Source organism: Ruditapes philippinarum, unplaced genomic scaffold (genome assembly GCF_026571515.1).
Source record: "Ruditapes philippinarum isolate M1 unplaced genomic scaffold, ASM2657151v2 ctg652_1_1_1_1, whole genome shotgun sequence".
NCBI lineage: Eukaryota > Metazoa > Mollusca > Bivalvia > Venerida > Veneridae > Ruditapes > Ruditapes philippinarum.
In genome coordinates, this window is record NW_026855528.1 from 221,032 (window position 1) to 242,343 (window position 21,312).

At 31.0% G+C, this 21,312-nt stretch overlaps 1 protein-coding gene across 1 annotated transcript in view; it reads left to right on the forward strand.

Annotated features, from left to right (window-relative positions):
* Positions 1–21,312, forward strand: part of LOC132743632 (uncharacterized) — a 36,925-nt gene that overhangs the window by 750 nt on the left and 14,863 nt on the right. The gene's annotated exons all lie outside the window — the stretch shown is intronic.

The following is a 21,312-nucleotide window of genomic DNA, read 5'->3' on the forward strand; positions in this document are numbered from 1 at the left end:
AAAACAGTAGCGAGAGAAATTGAAACAAAACGTGATAAGTATGCAATCAGTTGTCAAAATGATACATTAAATATTCGTTGCAAATTGTCTCCACCCTGCCTTTTTATTGCGTTATGTTTAAAAGGAGCTTTATTGACAGAAATTGTCGTTTTAACGCAATACTTCCACGTTATTGCCTGTGTTACTTTTTAGTATTTACTTATAATAGAAGATATTCATAGCTAAACTTTTTTGTAAGATTTTATTGTTTCAGACAATCATACTTCCGTCACGTTAAAGCAGCACGCCTCCAGATTCATTCTAATTTTCATGAACATTTTAAAAATGTATCTAAATGTTTAATAATGTGAAGAATCCAAAAGGAAGCTATTTACATATTTTCAATGGCACTTACAACCCCTGTTTATTACCAAACAAGTGGTAAAAATGTGCATAAATAACCCTTACTGCGTTAGTAATGCAGTAGAAATATAGTTGTTAATACTGTAAATCAATCAGTCATTAATCGCACAGAACATGTAAAATATTACTTGACTCTTGAATCCTTTTACTTTCCTCAAATTTCAGTAAATATTTCTTTGATTTTGATTTTATTGACCGATCTGGAGGCATGTAGTTTTAAATTTGCATGTAAAAACTGGTTTCAGTATAATTCAAGGACATAAATGAGAACGTATACGTGAAACTGATATAAATGAAGTGCCTCTTTGACTTTGTGCCTTCTTGAAACTTTAGGGAAATAAATTGTATAGTATGTACTAAAATTAGAAACTTCCAAGTATTTAATTGTGTATCTGCATCAACAAATTACGCATCTAATGCTGTGATCTAATGCGTATGCCATGAAATACACGTATAAATATTGAGTACACGAGCTCAAGGAAGTTTCATTAAGCGAACCCCTGTTAAGCTTTCGAACATTAAATTTTATTTATATGACAACGAATTTTTGATATTTTTATTACATTAGTAAACACACCGGAATTAATGAAACTGACTTTAAATGCATGCTTTTCTTAATGACACGGATACAAAACAGAGTAAACAAGTGACGTCATGTGTCTCTGTGTGTGATTGAAATATATTTGTATTTCGAAGAGTGAGCATTTTTCTCACGACTAGTTTCCTGTTCAATTTAATTGCTTCTTGTAACCCCAAGTATTGACATTAGCTTAAGTAGTCATTTTCTAATGTGCTGGACAATTCTAACACGACCCGCATTTTCCCTATTGAACATAGAAGAACCGAAAGTGTGTGTTATTATGCCATAACAGCACAGTTTGACATTCTATATTTAGACATGTGACGTAATCATTATACACGTGACGTAACCACTAAAAATGTGACGCGCTGACAAAAAGTACGGAAACAAATCAGGCGCAATTTAGCTAACTATCAGGTACGGCAGCATTTATCTGTTGATGTCGTGTTAGAATCGAAATAATATATCCAAAATGGTGATTTTATTGCTTGATAAAATCACTGTTTGTCGTTCGGATGCGCATCATTATATCACTCGGGCTACGCCCTCGTGATGTAATTCCTCGCATCCGAACTCCAAACGTTGATTTATTGAGCAAAAAAATCACAGTTTTGGATATATTATTTCTTAAGAAAACAGACATATATCAGGAATAAAAAGAAAAATATGGTTTGAAAAAAAAACGAATTTTTTTTTGTTTAGAAATCCTTATAAATAGTACTCATATAAACTAATGAATTTACTATGTACTAAAATGTTCAAACAAAAATAACTTTTGCGCCGAGACTGATGTTTAAAAGTTCATTAAAGTTAATGAATTGTAGGAGATGACATAAACGTTGACAGCATTACACTGGAGAACACCATTCAGTCAAACAAGACGTTCACATCACTAGGGAGTCAATCAACTTTAAACCTAAACAAATCTACACACTTCGTTTCTGTCGACACACAGAACAGTATAGGTATGCTATCAGGTGTCAAAACGACACATAAAATATTGTTTCAATGTTTTTTTTCAATTGTGTTAATAAAACATGACAAAGTTGTTTTTTTCCTGTGTCTTGAGTAGTTAAGCCCTTAATTTGTAGAGGAAATAAGCGGCTACTACGATTGCGTATTGCAGACAAAATGCAGTTTACAAAGTTGTTGAAATTCGTTTAAGATTTGAAATGTTATGAGCATGAACTTTGAAATCGAAAAAACATATTTAGGACTCTATATATAAACACCAGTTTAGTAAATAAATACTTTCATCCGGTGCACTATAAAAGATAAAGATTTACGAAACTTTTATTTTTCAGAATCATTTAACCAACCTTTTTGCAATGCCACAGAACAACTTAGTAAGTATAATAATTATGGATGTTTCTAACATAATATATAATTGTACAAGTGTAAAATCCAGTCTGTCTATCGAACACATCAACAACATTGAAATTCTAGACTTAATTCAGAAATAACTATGGGTGAATATAAAAGTGCATGAAGGTTCTGAAAAAATGGGAAATCGGTTGGCACTGACAATGTCCTGATTTGCATACATCAAATCTAATAGTCATGAATCATTACCTACATATGTTAGCCGTGGAAACTTGTTCACTTGCCTTTGAATGGACAGAAACTCCCAATGTATAACAAAGAGGAGGTCCTCAGACACCTGTTTAATAAAGACCAATAATTATTATCAGATGTGTTACCAACTTTACTTATTCTTAGATTTCACCAAGCTGGCTAAGGAAAATTGTCTGCCTCTTTTTCTGCATTTTAAAAATATGTACACGTACATTAAATAAGGTGTCTCTCAAATGGCGAATACTTTCCGTTCTAATAAATGTCACACATTAAATGGAACATAAATTTCCACTATTTAAATTAGGGACCTAAAACAAAATATGCGGGTACATCTAAAAAATATGTATATTGCTCAAGAATCGTGACTCTCTTTTGAAAACGGTTGAAGTTATAGCTATTTTTTCATACTTAAATTTTCCGGCGCATAACTTAAGAAAAATGGAACTTCGATAATGGATTGGTCTTATTAAAAGATAGCGAAGTGGAAGTGCAAATGTGCATTGCACAAGAGCAATGATTCACTTTTGCATAATTTAATTTTGAAGTTATTGTCCTCTGTAATTTTTATTGTGGCTTTTATGTGGCTATTTTCTTTTGTGTGACTAATCAGAGCAATAGAGAGAATAATAAAGTAGCCACATAGCAACTGTCCCGTTAGAACGTCCGTCCGTCCGTCACACTTTCGTGTCCGGTCCATAACTTTGTCATTTATCAAAGGAATTTGAAATAACTTGGCACAAATATTTGTTATAATAAGACGATGTGTCATGCGCAACAACCAGACCCCTACATCCATGGTCAAGGTCGCACTAGCTCATTCAAGGTCAGCATGTTCTATTTGAGGGTAAATGTCGTGTCCGGTCCATAACTTTCTTATCTTGAAGGAATTAAATACTTGCCACAATTGTTCACAATAATGAGACGATGTGTCATGTGCAACAACCGGTCACCTACCTTCAAGGTCAAGGTCACATTTGAGGTCAAAGATAAACAAAGTTTGTTACAGGGTATATTTTGTGTCCGGTCAATAACTTTTTCAAAGATCAAATGATTTTAAAAATACTTGCCACAAAAAGCACTATAATAAGACAATGTGTCATGCGCAACACATGCATCCCTTCCTCCAAGATCAAGGTCACACTAAGAAGTCAAAGCTTGACATGATAGATTTTTAAATTCCGTGTTTCGTTTTCTTTCGTAAAAAAATTATTGCTGCATTTGCAGATCTAGCATTTATCATTATTTTGGACTGAAAGTCTTGGGATCCATACCTCAATATTTTGAAATAGCACAATTTTATGCTTCATATAAAACTTCTCGAGGCGGGGGACGTTGATAACTCTGTAACAAATTCTTGTTCATGATATTTTAATGGGGATTAATTAAAAAAAGTAAAACCGGGTATTCACTTGAAACTGTATGTATTTCCAAAAACATAGGATAATTAAATGTCTGACTTGTTTTAATGAAATGGATAATTTGAGCATAAAGATGCTATTATCATACTTGAATCCCAAAAATGTATCTGTTATTTAAATATATTTAAAATGAATGACCCAATGACATTAAATAATGGCAAAATAGTGTATTAATGTCATTTTATTTTTAAAGGATTATCTTTTATGTGTCACTGTACATTTTTGGCATTTATATTATAATAATGCTCTGGGTACATAATTCTATGGAGCTCCAATCAAGTGAATTGTATTAATCGACAGGGTATATCCATTCAAAGAATTTGTTTAATTTAACATGGCTTTAAAACTAAATGAAGGCAGCAACACGAAAAAACACATTTACCATACGGCCCTACATGTCATTAAAATACATATACATGATAACTGAAATTATCATTGTAAATCTTTATTTTTTTACAAATATTTTTAATCAGAGCTATGTTTTTATGTTTAAAAAAGCCAGGTAACTGTTCTTTACATATATGCTAATTCGGGCCTAGGAAAAATACTAAAAAATACTGTAAGATAGTGTTACTGAAATTATGATATTTTTATTTCATTTTCAGTTGTTAAAGTATGTACTGATGACGAAGTGCTGAATAAAAGATTAATGTTTATTGATACTATGAGCGTTCCGGATTTTCAACAGACGTCATGTGAATGTGTTGTAACACCTTTAGAATTGCATAATACTTTCAAATTGCATTTACAACTGGAACATCTATCTGGAAGATATAAAATGCAATTTGAAATAAATAATATCTCAGTTGGAACATTTTATGATAGTGAAATTACATTTGTTACTGGTGCAACGAAACTTTTATTTTCAACAACTAAAGATCACCAAAGAGAAGGAGTTTGCTTAGCTGTTTACTCGGGTGAGTTTTCCGGAGGAATGAACGTGCCTTTTCATAAAAAGAACCGATACTGTTTCTATTTTCAGCTTTGCTAAGTCATTATACTGAAAAACAGACAACTGTGATCACTACCTAATACATTTGAAATACAATTCAAAATTATTGTATAAAATGCTCCGTTAATTTTAAAACGGTTTTGAAATATTTAAGGAATAAAAAACTAGTTATGTAATACAGGCCATGACCGTTAACTATAGGATATGACTTACCGGTTTTCAAAAGAAGGTTTATGTACCTATTTTCATACATGAACATCTGCAAAATCACTATGACGCAAGCCCACATGGCTAAGTATTAAAACGATAAAAACGGCGCATTCTCGGGTGATTTCATATTCTTCTTCGTTAATCGCGTGCACAGTTTTATCCAAAAATAATTAATTGTGACACGAAATTCAAATCCCATTTTTTTGCATGAAGCATAATACAAAAAAATATATAAGAACAGTTAATAATTATAAGTGAACAATTAACAAGAGCTTAACAAACAGAAAAAGAGAATAATTTCAATTAAATATTATCAAAATATGTTACCTTAAAGGCGAATTTCATTTGCAGTAAAAATTGAATTTTGCATTTTTATACAATGTATTCTTTGATTATGAACACATGATATTTTCAAATAGTTTTAAGAAGGGTAAGTCACAATATTAACTTCTAAAAATTTATTTCTAAGATTTTAATATTTTGGACAGACTAGTAAAAAGTTGTATTCGATTTCGATTGATTGCATGTTACATGATTTACAAAGGCACTCATTTTGGGATATGTTTTCTTTGACATTGTCTAGATATCTTTCTCTTTTAAATTCATGTTTAAATATTACATATGTTTTTAATTTGTTTGAGTTGTTCTTGAATTCTTATAAAACTGGTTATTTATGCTTCTGTTGTCTAGATTTAAATACTTGATTTCAGAAGTCGTAGTCTTTTTCATTTACAATGTCACAGAGATAGTTTGCTATTATTTCAGAACGTTATTAAAAGTACACATTTAATGATTTTATATGCATTTAGAATAAAACAAAGCACTTCATTTAAATGAATGTACTGAACAAAATAACATATTTCGATAAAACATCGGTTTTTTAAAACAAATTGAATACAATTAATTATTTTCTATTGTTTATGGATGCTGGACAAAACATTCAAGGAGAATACTTTAGTTATAGTACGCTGGTTTGTGCCGTTATGCCACATCAGCGTTGTTTGTGCCGTGTGGAGGCTGTAAAAAGTCGCCCCGTACATTCAATCAGGGATGTTTTAAAGATCGTTCAGCACGACATTATTGTTGTGTTTGTGGTACTTTTAGTTCTTACTTTTTGGCATTTTTCTAGTTGGGTGGTTCCAATATTCCTGCTTGAATAATGTTAAATCACCCTTAGGATATGTTGCCTGCTTTTTAAATTTGTCTTTTGACGTCATATCTGTGATATGCAGGCTTCATAACTTCTGATCTTTCTTTTCCCGTTTAGGGCACACGCTTTCTTTTACTTGGGGACCATACGCCGCTTTTCATTAAATGGCACGGAAGTGTCACATTGAACGTATCATGATAACCGCCGTATGAACATATCTGCGGATGTTTCTAAATTCAAAATTTCACCATTATCATGTTTAAATGTTGAATTCTGCTTAAGCCGGTGCTAGGGGGCGTGGACGGTAATTTGTACTTTCCATTACCGTCCATGAACAGGCTCAATCAAACCGAGCCTGCAACATTTTCAATTTTGTCTTGTTGGGCTTTCTTTAGAGATTTTTACTTCTCTCTATTTCAGAAATAAGGTTTTGAATAGCAATACAATATATAATGATTTGATATCTTTTATTATTTAAATGTCAAACAATTTTTTTAATTTGACTATTTGAAATTAAGTTATGTACAAATTAATAAAATCAATGAATGCCTATTAATTCACATGAAGATATTCGTTAAAACCTCACCCTTGATACTTAATACTTTAGTGTAAAATTATTAATTGACTGCAGATGGCGCTTACTTCAATATGTATTGTAAGGGATCAACAAGACGAACAACATCACAATCCAGTCCAACATCTATTTCACATGAGAGTGAAACAACAAAGATTACAACTTTAAAATATAATAATTCTTCAGTCCAAGCTTCAAAAGACAAAGCCACTGGAGTCCACGCTATTATAAGTATGTTAAGGCATACATCCATGGCATGTATTGTCAATATAAGTAAACATGTAGTTATGTCCCTTGTCACATGTGCCAATAAATGTGTCAAGTTAAAATGAACTTTTCTAATACTAGTGGGGCGGGAAATTGAGAAAATAGTGCAAATGGTGATACAAGCATGAAACTTTCAGGAAATCATCTTTCATTTTGTCTTTAGACTACATAGTTTTCAAAAGTGAAGTGGGCCCAAAAATATCTCTGCTCATTCAAGATGGCCGCCATTTTCAAAATGGCCGCCATATAAATTTAACGTACATAAATAACTCATTCAGTCAATTTTTTTGTAAAGACCTGAAACTTACACCGAAGCATGTATCAAGTGTCTCCTTTACAAAAATTTTAATTTTACAAACTTCCGCGTTCGTACCTCTTCTCAATCCAAGATGGCGTCCAATATGGCCGCCGATTTTTCACAAAACTGTTATATAATTTCTATAGTATAATTTGTACCACAAATTATGTTTATTTCTATAAAAAGTGTTTAAATATATCAAAAATAATCAAATCATATGTTAATCATAATGAAAATAAAGTTTTTTAAGTTTATGTCTAAAATATCTTTAAAGATATCAAGAAAAAAATCTCGTTTTTTGCATATTTCTCTTAATTTGGTTTTCTATTCTATATGCAAAATTACAAACAAAAAAACTTTATTTCTTATTTGTAATTCAATTCAAAATGTTGTTAACATATGAGAGAACCATAAAAACTGTAGGTTTATATTTTGTCAAAGTGGGTGGGGTAAATTTATCCTATAATTACAATAGAAAACCAACAAAATTTACACCGACCGTAAGTTGTTTCTTCGCTTTTTCTCTTAATTATGATGCAAATGCTCCCTATTAAAAAGTATTCTTTATTGGAAGAGTGTATTTTTGTCTTTCTTTGGTTTATACAGAATTCATTTTAGTTTAATTGTGAGGGAAGCTATAAAATATATGTCTTTCTTTGGGTCAAGTAGGTGAGCTAAAATATCAATAAATGCACATACATTAATTAGTATACACTCAGTTATTAAATTTGGTTGCGTGATATTACTGGTTTCAATATCTTGATATTGTTTATTAATTGTTAATTGTAAAGATATATAAGAAGACAATAAGCCAACAAACATGCTTTAAAGAGCAAACATGCACATGAATAAGGTTGTCCATTGACGCATATTATTAATTTCTTCACAATTTCATATTGAAAATATGAAAATAGCTTTAAAGCTAACTCAATAAGATAATAATTTTTGCATATATAAAAAGGCTACTATCACATCATCTCTTTCTATGTGTTGTGAAACAGATATATCAATGATATCACCTGACCTACATACAGTTTTTGATGATTTAAAGTAAAATAATTGTAATTCATAAATTAATTATATCAATTTTTTATTTCAATAACAGGGCAATGATGACCCTAAGTCACACACCATTGTTGGGGAAAGGTCACAATTCTTTATAAACGTAGGTTATTGGGTGTATCAATTTTGTCACAACATATATATGATTTGTGAAATATTGTAAGGATGCTTTAAAAGAAACAACCTGATATCAAGTTTCTCAGAATTGTTTCTCATGAGAGGACTTAAATAAGTATTACTATTCCTATATGAGTCCATATAAACTTAGTGACCCCTGGTGCATGATCAATTTTGACCATCTTGTCCATGATTTTTTAAATATTTGTAGAGTATTACAAGGTTATGATGATACATAATTTATTCGGTTACTGTAGTTTTAGAGAATACAAATTTATTGTAAAATAAGTGATATCCATTTCAAAACCATTTTAACTGCAGGACATCATACAATTTTTATGCATTTAGTTTAACACTAGAAGTTCTCTTATTGTGTTTTCCTACACAAGTCTATATACCCGAGTTGCTCTATGAGCAAGATTCATGACACAAGATGATGGTATACGCTTAGTATCTATGCTCTGTGCATTCTGCTTTTTGAGAAGACTTTTTAAACATTTTACTATGTAAAATCTATGTTCACTAAGTGCAAACAGAGAGTTTTATGTAACTTTTAAAGAGGTCTTCTCTTCTTGGCAATGTTACTGGAATATTGAATATCTAAGTTCAAGGCATTGTAGTTCTCCTAAAGAGGACTTACCGGTACATGTGATTTCCTATATAAGTCTTTCAAAACTAAGTGCCCCTCATGGCAGCCATTGACAGGCCTTTTAATCATGCTCCTGCAGTCTAAAATGGGCTAAATGGCTCCCTGGTATGTTACTAATGTTTGCATAGACTTAAAACTGTCTTAAAAGTCTTCTCCAAAACTTAAGTTCCCAGAGCAGAAAAAATATTATGAAAATTCACTCTGTGATACTCAATAAAAATTATGAATTATTGGCATAGGACCAAATCACTAAGTTCATATGAACTCGTATAGAAATATAATTATATGAGTCTTCTTGTGTGAAACAGTTCCTATGATATTGGGCATGTTTCCTTTGAAGCGAACCTTCACAAATAGTTCATAAATCATAACTGTATGTGGTGAAAAAATTGATACTCCTAACATGATCTTATCTTACTTCTGTTTTAAAGCGTTATGGCAATTTTCCTGCAGTGGATCTTAGGTGAGTGGTCAAGGATTGTTTAATGGGTAACATGAAATTTGAATAATCTTTGACAGACATTTAGTTTATATTTCAAATCATCAGCAAATATATGTGGGTCAAGCGATACTATTGATATACATATTTCACTACACATAGATCATATGATGTATCAGTCTTAATTTTACTTTGTATCTTTTAAAAATACCATGTCTAGATATGTTATTATATAAACAGGGCTAATTCAATTATACCTAATTACAGTGACATGAAAGTAGAAATAACTTTGAATCGTACTGTAACAAGCCTTCAGTAAGACTTTGATATCTAATGCAAACTTCATTTTTCTCATTGTGTTGACTTTAAAGCGATTTTTATCTTTTCGTAAAGAAACTGTTAAGGATGTAATTGTATTCGTAATTAAGACAATATTTAACGCATGTTTTGTTAATGTATATTCAGTCTACTGTCGTCAGAATTATATATAACTGATAATATTAAAAATATTGAAACAAGTCATATCTTGCAAACAAATTTTACAACTGACTGTATACACATGAATGTATGTGCATTTTAGCTCTAGACCTGAATGAAGACAATAATTCCTTAAAAAAACAAATATTTTTAACAGTAAATACTTTCCTCAGAATTCATAGAAAGTTTAACAAAAAGCAAAGAAATAAAATTAACTTACAAACTTCGTTGTATTTGTTTTTCAATTATCAGATATATTTACCCCACCCACTTTGACAAAATATAAAACCTACAGATTATATCTTTACAATAAACACATAGTGTTAATTAAATATCAAATACACTATTAGAAACTAAGTAACTTTTATGTTTTGTACAAAGACCTATTAGAAAACCATATTAGAGAAATATGCAAATATTGGCACTTTTTCTTTAATATTTTTAACGATACTTTTTGGATGAATAACTTAGAAAGCTTGACTTACATTGTTGTTTACATAAAATTTGATAATTTTTGATATGTTTATACACTTTTATCGAAATATGCATAATTTGTGATACAAATTATATGACAAAAGAGATATATCAGTTTTGCATAAAATCGGCGGCCATATTGGACGCCATCTTGAATTCTGAAGAGGTATGAACGCTGATTTTGTTCACGATTTGAATTTTTGTAAAGGAGAAACTTCATAAAATTAAAAATATTGAAACAAGTCATATCTTGCAAACAAATTTTACAACTGACTGTATACACATGAATGTATGTGCATTTTAGCTCTAGACCTGAATGAAGACAATAATTCCTTAAAAAAAAACAAATATTTTTAACAGTAAATACTTTCCTCAGAATTCATAGAAAGTTTAACAAAAAGCAAAGAAATAAAATTAACTTACAAACTTCGTTGTATGACAAACTTATATGACAAAAGAGATATATCAGTTTTGCATAAAGTCGGCGGCCATATTGGACGCCATCTTGAATTCTGAAGAGGTATGAACGCTGATTTTGTTCACGATTTGAATTTTTGTAAAGGAGAAACTTAATACATGCTTTGGTGTAAGTTTCAGGTCTGTACAAACATTTCACTGAATGAGCTAATATGTATGTCAAATTTATATGGCGGCCATTTTGAAAATGGCGGCCATCTTGTATGAGCAGAGATATTTTTGGGCCCACTTCACTTTTGGAATCTCTATAGCCTAAAGATGATTTCCTGAAAGTTTCATGCTTGTATCACAATTTGCACTATTTTGACAGGGGAGACCTTATTTCCCGCTCCACTATACGCTCATATTTAGATATCCACTTTACGATGGTATCAATTCTTTTGAAACTTAATTGCAAATGTTTAAAAATTAATATTTTTAAGATGTTTTAATTAAGAAAATAATAGAACCTAGCTGATTCGTTAAATTATATATTTGTTATAACTTATGTACAATGTATATATAATTCTAAAATGGCCTGACTTGTTAACGTTCGTGACGCATTCTAACCGATATCTAGGCAGACGTAATCGTTTATAGTGGGGCGGGAAATTGAGAAAATAGTGCAAATTGTGATACAAGCATGAAACTTTCAGGAAATCATCTTTAGACCATGTAGAATTCAAAAGTGAAGTAGGCCCAAAACTATCTCTGCTCATTCAAGATGGCCGCCATTTTCAAAATGGCCGCCATATACATTTGACGTACATACTAGCTCATTCATTCCAATTTTTGGTAGAGACCTTTAACTAACACCAAAAGCATGCATATAGTTTCTCCTTTTAAACAAGAGCCCGGTTTGAGCCGGGTGATGCTCCCCGAATAGGTTTTGGACACAGGAAAGTACACCTCTTGTAGTTTCAGAGTTATGTCCATGGAAAAAGTTCAAAGTGCAATAATTCCAAAATTAGGAAAGGCAGAGTTACTGTTCTTTGCACTGCACTTCTAATCACTGTTATCTATCAACTTACCAAGTTTCTTGTTGATATCTCTTATGGTTTCCGAGTTATGTTCCGGACAACTTCAAAAAATAAAAATAAACAAAGGGCAATAACTCCAGAATTAGGAGTTATGATTCTCATGCACTGCACATCTACCCATTAAGATACATCTACCTACAAAGTTTCATGTTGATATCTCTTATAGTTTTACAGCTATGTCCAGTACAAGATTTTTCTTAAAGGGGAGATAATTCAAAAATGAGGCTTAACAGAGTTATGTTTTTTTGCACTGCACTTCTACTCAATGAGATCTATCTACCTACAATGTTTCATCTTGATATCTCTTAAAGTTTTAGAGTTATGTTCCGGACAAAGTTCTCTGTTAAAATTAGCTAAGGGCAATAACTCCAAAAATAGGACAAAAAGAGTTATTGTTTTTATGCACTGCACATCTACCCATTGAGATCTATTCACCTACAAAGTTTCATGTTGATATCTCTTATAGTTTTAGAGTTATGCCCCGGACAAAATTTTTCAATAAGGGCAGATAATTCAAAAACCGGGCAAAATAGAGTTCTGGTTCTTTGACACTGCACATCTACCCATTGAGATCTATTCATCTACAAAGTTTCATGTTGATATCTCTTATAGTTTTAGAGTTATGCCCCGGACAAGATTTTTCTATAAGGGGAAATAATTAAAAAATGAGGCTTAACAGAGTTATGGTTCTTTTGCACTGCACTTCTACTCAATAAGATCTATCTACCTACAATGTTTCATCTTGATATCTCTTATAGTTTTAGAGTTATGTTCCGGACAAAGTTCAAAGTGTTGAAATTAACAAAGGGCAATAACTCCAAAATTAGGACAAAAAGAGTTATTGTTCTTATGCACTGCACATCTACCCATTGAGATAATTCAAAAATGAGGCTTAACAGAGTTATGTTCTTTTGCACTGCACTTCTACTCAATGAGATCTATTTACCTACAAAGTTTCATGTTGATATCTCTTATAGTTTTAGAGTTATGCCCCGGACAAGATTTTTCTATAAGGGGAGATAATTCAAAAACCTGGCAAAATAGAGTTATGGTTCTTTGACACTGCACTCCCCCTCAATGCCCTCTACCACTGTATGAAGTTTAAACAAATTATCTCCAAGGGTTTTCAAGTTATGCTCCGGACAAGAAAACGGACGGACAGACGGACAAGGCGCCGACTATATGCTCCCCCGAAATTTTTCGGGGAGCATAAAAATTTAAATCTTACAAAATATCTCTTTCATACCTCTTCCAAATCCAAGATGGCGTCCAATATGGCCGTCGATTTTGTGCAAAACTGTTATATCATTTTTATAGTATAATTTGTTACACAAATTATGTTTATTATGATAAAAAGTGTTTAAACATATCAGAGATAATCAAATTATATGTTAATCTCAATAAAAGTAAACATTTTAAAAATGTTTTTGTCTTAGAAATATCTTTTAGAAAGATCAAGAAAAAAATCCATTTTTTTCATATTTTTCAAATTTGATTTCCTTAATTTATGTACAAAGTTAAAAAGTTACTTTATTTCTTAAACTGTATTTGACATTCCATTAATATCATGTGTTTATTGTAAAAAATGTAAGAAAAACATTAAATCTGTAGGATTTATATTTTGTGAAAGTGGGTGGGGTAATTTTATACGGTAATTATTGTAAAAGAACAAACAACAGAAAATAGAAATAGCTAAGTTCATTCTATTTCTTTGCCTTTTTGCTTTTCTATGAATTCTAATGCAAATGTTCCAACTTAAAAAGTAGTTTTTATTGGATGAAAGTATTTTTGTCTTCCTTCGGGCCAAGTGGCTAAGCAAGAAATGCACATACAAACATGTGTATACATTCAGTTTTTAAATTTGGTTGCATGATAATTTTTGTTTCAATATATTTGATATCATATATTAATTGTTAATTGTAAAGACATATAAGAAGACAATGAATCAACTAAACGTGCTTAAAATTGCAAGCAAGTACATGAAAAATGTAAGGTATAAAGGTAGTCCATAAACGCATTTTTTTGACTCCTTCACAATTTTATATTTATAATATTAACATGGCTTAAAAGCCAACAAAATGTATATGATGTGAAACAGATATATCAATGATATGGCCTGGCCTGCATGCAGTTTTTTGAAAAGTTAAGATACAAAGTAAGTATTTCCTAAAGTAATCATATCTCATTCTTTCTTTAAATAAGAGGGCAATGATGACCCTGGATCACTCACCTAAGATCATTGTTGGAAAAAAGGTAACAAGATCATTTTGGGAGTGTCAATTATGTCATAAAACACATGATTTGTGTCATAATTGAATCCAGTTGCGTTTAAAGAAACATGCTCAATATCTAGTTTCAATTTTTTTCACACGAGAGGACTTTAATAACCATATTCATATATGAGTCCATATAAACTTAGTAAATTTTGACCATGTTGACCATGATATATCAAATATTTGTAGAGTATAACACAATTATGATGATACATGATTAATGTCTATGCGTCGGATACTGTTGGTTAGGAGAAAACAGATTTAATACATTAGTCTTTGTAAATTAAGTGATACTCATTGCAAAACCATTTTAGACTGCAGTAGCATCATACAAATGTATGCATGTTATATCAGGCTACATCCCAAATATCTTAGTTCAAGTCATTGTTGTTTAACACTTGATGTTTTAATGTGTTTTCCTATACAAGACTGTGAACCCAGGTGGCTCTATGAGCATGATACATTAAATATGTTAATAAAGACACAAGGTGGGGCTACATGCTTAGTACCTGTGCTCTGTGCATTTTGATTTTTGAGAAGATTTTTAATTTTGCATGTACACTTAATGATCCAAAAGTGTTTAATGTAACTTTAAAAGAGGTCTTCTTTACTTGGCAAGATTATATGGTGACTATCTAAGCTCTAGGCATTGTAGTTTCTTTGTTTGTTGATTTTTTTTAAATAACAACAACAACAAAAAAACTTCAATAAGATTCCCTACACAGGTCTTTAAAAACTGTGTTCCTCGTGAGGGCCTTTAAATCATGCTCCTGCAGTCCAAAATGGCTTTACCTGTCACTTTGTTTACATTGACTTATATAATAAAATTCTTCTCCGAAACTACAGTGTATAGAGAAGAAAATATATCGTATATCATCACATTGTGATGCTATATAAAGATTATGAACTATTTTGGCATAGGGTCAAAATCACTTAGTTTACATGGACTCTTATTGGAATATAGTTATATGAGTCTTTTTGTAGTTCTGAGAGCCTAGTTATTGGGCATGTTTCTTTTCAAATAGTATATAAATCATGACTGTATTTGGTGAAAAAAGATACTCCTTATATGATTTTAGCATTCTTCAGTATTAAAGAATTATAGACCTTTAAATTCCAGCAGTGGATCTTAGGCGAGTGATCTAGAGTCAACTATTCTCTTTTGTTTAATGGGGAAAATAAAGTATGAATACATTTAGTTTCTATTCCAAATCATAAGCTATGTTATGTGGGTCAAGCGGTTTTATTGATACCCATTTTAGCACACATAGATAATATGATGTATCAGTCGCCTTCATTTTTGTTTCTTTTGAAAATATCATGTCTACATAAGTTATTAGAAATGGACAGTACTAACTCAATTATACTTGGTTACAAAGATGTGCAAGTAAATATAACTTTGAATCATTCTGTTACAAGCATTTAGCAAGACTAAATTGTCCAGGAAATAATTTTATTCATAAATAGACAACATTTCACTCAGGTCCAGGCATGATTTTATCTAACATATGGTTCGTTGATGAATATTCAGTCTTCTTTCTGTACAATTATCAAATTATATTAAGAATATTGAAACAACTTATATCATGCAAACACATTTAATAACTGAATGTATACATATAATTGTATCTGCATTTATTGATATTTTAGTACACCCTCTAGACCTGAAGGAAGACCAAAATACCTTACTACAATACAATACTTTTACAGTGAATATTTGCATAAGAATTCGTAAAAGACGTTATTTTGTACTACAATTGTCTGAAAAATTTACCCCACCCACCATGAATAAGTATAAAACCTTCACATTTTTGTTTTTGTTACAGTTATACAATAAAACATAGTGTTGATTCAATATCAAATACACTTTAAGAAAATATGTAACTTTTGGAATTTTGTACATAGACATAGAAAACCATGTTAGAGAAAAATGCAAAAAGTGGCACTTTTTCTTTGATATTGTTAAAGATTTTTTTTGTACAAAAACTAAAAACATGACTAACAATGTGGTTAACCTAAAATTTGATTTTTATTCTAATATGTTTAACAATTTTATATGGAAATAAGCATACTGTGTGCAAAAAATTATACTACAAAAGAGATATATCAGTTTTCATTAAAATTGGCAGCCATATTGGACGCCATCTTGGATTCTGAAGAAATATGCAAGCGAAATTGCTTAAAGATTTAAATATTTGAAAAGGGGAAACTATATGCATGCTTTGGTGTAAGTTTCAAGTCTGTACAAAAAATTGGAATGAATGAGCTATTATGTACGTCAAATTTATATGGCGGCCATCTTGAAAATGGCGGCCATCTTGAATGAGCAGAGATATTTTTGGGCCCACTTCACTTTTGAAATCTACATGGTCTAAAGATAATTTCCTGAAAGTTTCATGCTTGTATCACAATTTGCACTATTTTGACAGCAGAGACCTTATTTCCCGCCCCACTATTAGCTGATATTAACTTTAAAAAAAACACTACAGACAAGCTAGTTTGCTTAACAGACCGCTTTAACAGTTCCAAAATTAAGTATACTTAAAATACCTATTTGTGGTATGATAATAAAGATCTTACTGGAATTATTTTGATAAATAAATTGCTAACTTGTCTGTCTGGTAAATATTGCTTATTAACATAAGTTTGTGTCAGGAATGATCAATACATATACTTACATGTCTTACAAATAATATGAAATTTGAATTTGAATCTTGCCGGAAACACTTATCATAAGTGTTAATAAAATTACCTCATTGCTTACACTTCCAGTTTTTACTGTGTCATTATTTAATATTTGAATTTTGAGCAAAAAACGTATCTTTAGTGTGAATATAATGACTGTATTGCGCTAACACCTGAAGTTCTTACAGAGTCATTTTAATGTTTTTGCAAAACACTTATCATAAGTGTTAATAAAATTACCTTATTGTGCTTACACTTCCAGTTCCTACAGTGCCATCAGCGTGTGGACTTCTTTTTGGAATTGTTATTGCTGTTGTTTGCGTTATTATCTACAAAAGGTAAATTTTACCTTAAATATTGTGATAAAAATTCTTTAAATGTCAAAAAAATGTTTTATGATAAACTAACACTCGAATAAGGTTAGTAAAAATATAAACATTTATACATTCTTTTTATATAAAAAAACTCATAGACACAATTAAACATTAAGGTTTGCGAAAATTATGTATAGTCATATCAATGAATTTGTATTATCTTTAATTTCACGATAATAGTATATTTCCATGTAGCTGGGAGATTAGATTGTTCAAAAGTGACCTATCTAAGTCATACACCCTGATCAGCCAGACTCAAGATAGAACAACATTTTACTCATTTCTAGATTTCTAGAGCGTTAAAAGGTGTGTCCCTAAGTTATTTTGTGTAACAATTGTCAAGATAAGTTGAATATTATACTCAAGAATCGAGATATTAATCACATGATGTCAATTGCCATAAACGATAATGGGGTAAAATCTCATTAATTATTTTATCTTTTATTTATATTTTCTTAGATCATTGGCTAGCACCGTTGTCTATACAGACAATAGTATACGTTAACAGAAGTATAATGATAACAACCTATTTTTGTGTCACCTGCTACAGAGTAGCGGCGACATATAGGGATCATTTCTCCGTCGCCTCTCCGTCTGTCTATCCATCCGTCACAAAACATGTCCAGAATACTTCTTAAAAACTACTGGCGCAATTTATCCTAATTGTACAAGAATGATAAATACAAAGTTAAGTTGTGCATGCCGCCCGATTGATCGGGTTTTCCAGTTGAATATGTTTAAGTTAAGTTATGGTCCTTGAATAAAAATGTGCTTATGATTTTTTTGTGTAGTCAGACACAAAGACCCTGATACATGCTACAAAGTAACCACAGATAATAGGGTTCACTTTGTTGTGTATGTCTGTTTGTACGTTACAGAACTTTTCTGGACTACAATCCCAAAACAACTTGCGCAACTTCAACCAAACTTTAGAGAAATGATCAGTACAAAGTCTAGTTTGGCATATCGTCGGTATTTTCCGGTTCAATAATTTATGTTAGCGTTATCACCCTTTAAATTAATAAATTTTATTTTTTTAAAAGTTATGTCCGGGTTAAATTTCTTCTACTACCAATGCAATTCGAGTGGAATTTTACCTCAAGTTCCTTTGCATATTTAACGGGTTTTTTTCCAGTTAAATGATATTTGACCCTTCAATAAAAAAAGCAAAAACGTTTTGGCCTGTTAATGATTTGTGTGTCTCCTGCTACACAGTACCTGCACTATGAAATTGGTTATCATAAGGCGATACATGTGATCACTGATCGCTCTTGTATTGACTGATTTATGCCGTTATAGGAAAAAGAATGGAAAAGGAAGACATGCTACTATGATAGTCCCCGCAGACGCAAATGTTGAGAGTGACTATTATGTGACTGAAAATGCGATGTACAATATGGGTCAGATATCCATGCGAGAAACAGTCAATGAAAACGAACACAACAATGATGACCAAGAATCAACAGACGGAAATCAGTCTTCCGAAATTTAACCAACCCATGCTTTGTCAAACGACTATTCAACGTGTCTAAAAGCAGGCCAAGTCACAGCTGGTGGCTTAAACAATAACACTTCAAATAATTATCAAAAGTACCAACCAAAATGTTCAAGAATAAATGGAGAAGATGACACAGTATATGACAGTACAAAGTCAACTCCTCCTCAGTAGGCAGTCGGAAATAGTGATTATCATCATTTGGGTTCTGTTGGTTTGAATGGACTGAATCTAACATATGATAAAATTGGTAATACTGGTGTAGTAAAATATTAGACAATTTCAAATGAGGTATATGGATAACAAGTATTAGCATTTCCAGAAATGCTTGGAATTGCATATAGAATATATTGAATATAGAAATGATTATACCTTATTGTATATTGTATGTGGTAAAAACATAAAGCCAATACAAATACTTGATTCACTCTACTATTCCGTTATAGTCAAAATATTTTGACGTGCTTAGCTAGATTTTGATATATTTTTTGTTCTAGTTGTTTCCTTCTGACGTCACATTTGGGTACATAGTAAATAAAAAATGGGAGATAGAACGGTAATTAATATCTCATTTGCAACAATACGCAGCGTTGGCTTAATGTATCACTTGCTTACAATAACATGCTTTCAGTCATCTAAATTAACGTGTTAATCATGTATTCAAGTCGCATCTTTCTGAATAATCGTTAAAACAGCTGTTGCTTATTAGGAGCAAAAGAAGAAATTAGAATTAAAATCAATCAGTAAAGATAACATAATTAAATACACTTTTGGTGTACATTTAAGTAATGAGATAAAGACCTATGTAGAATAATGTGTTACATTCTGAAATAAATATTATCCAGAACAAACTGAACAATTTGAGCAAAATAATATATTCAAGAAATATTAACAGAGCATCAGACACGTGCTACAAACTTCGTATTTCCAAAAACAAGACAGATTCGATGGCTTTCTATTGTATGTCTCTTAAACCAGATGTACATTATCAGGGAAAACATTTAAGAAACCAAAAATATCTCGGGCAGAAAATTTTAATATAAAAAATACATTCAATGATATGTATGTTATGTATATCAAGTTATGTATTATTATTATCATTATAAATCAGAACAGAATCGACTTTTTGAAGAAAACAGTGGGTGGGGTTTGAGGTATTATCAAGACCTACTCGTCAGCGTCAGCGGTGGTTTACCTTTTCGTTTTTGGTCATCAAGGTCAATACTTATAATACTAAAACATTGCAACTTCACATGTGGATACAACTTGTTGAGTTTTACCTGTCACACTGAAATACATTTACATGTATACCTGTACATATTTCTTATTTAGTGAAGTTTCATGGAATTTGTTTTTCTTGAATTCTAATAAATTGTTATTGCTTTTGAAATAATCTTGAATTCTAATAAATTGTTATTGCTTTTGAAATATTCTTGAATTCTAATAAATTGTTATTGCTTTTGAAATATTCTTGAATTCTAATAAATTGTTATTGCTTTTGAAATATGGTTATTGTCAATGATGTTCTGTTATAAAATGTCATGTATAATTATAATTAAATACAATGAAGTTACATGGTTATGAAATTGGATTTTTAATGTAATACAAACAGAAAATATATGTGAACACTTAAAATAATATAGAAAAATAAATTTGTGACAAAGTATTTATTTATACTCGTACGTTTGATTTCTATTCTTTGGAAAATATAGTAATACCAAAAACTGATTCCATAATCGGCAACTTCATTCTTTTGCGTTCATCAAAAAAACAAACAAACATTTTTTGTGTTGCATAATAGATTGTTTATTTTTTTTTCTATTTTACATGGTTTGGAAACTGTTTTCAAACGGGCGGACGTTTACCTTTTCAACAGGAAAAAAAAAGACTTTCGATACCCTGCTACTGGTGCTTGGTAGCCGTTGAAGGACAGGCAGAGCAATGGCCTAGATTTTTTAAGTGGTAAAAAACTGAATAAGAACAAAAAAAATCATAATAGTAGCAGCATACTTCATATATTTAGCATTTTATTAGCATAATCAGTATACTTAGCAGTTATCAAAGTGAAAACAATTCCCAAATAGACTTACTGGCAGGTCTAAACAAAAAGAACTGAGCTCTTCTGTTGCTTGCTCGCCACGTCGAGCCGGTATTATGTTAGGATTTTACTGAGAAAACAATAGAAAACAAACAAAACTCCAAATCCATCCAAATTTAACCAAAGATTGGCTTCAAGCTTAATATATGATTCAACTGTCTAAGCTGGACTCCTAAGTTTATTTGGCCAATAAATTTTTTATCTTACATAGCGGCTAAAAAACTTCAATTTAAACGCCATCTTTAAA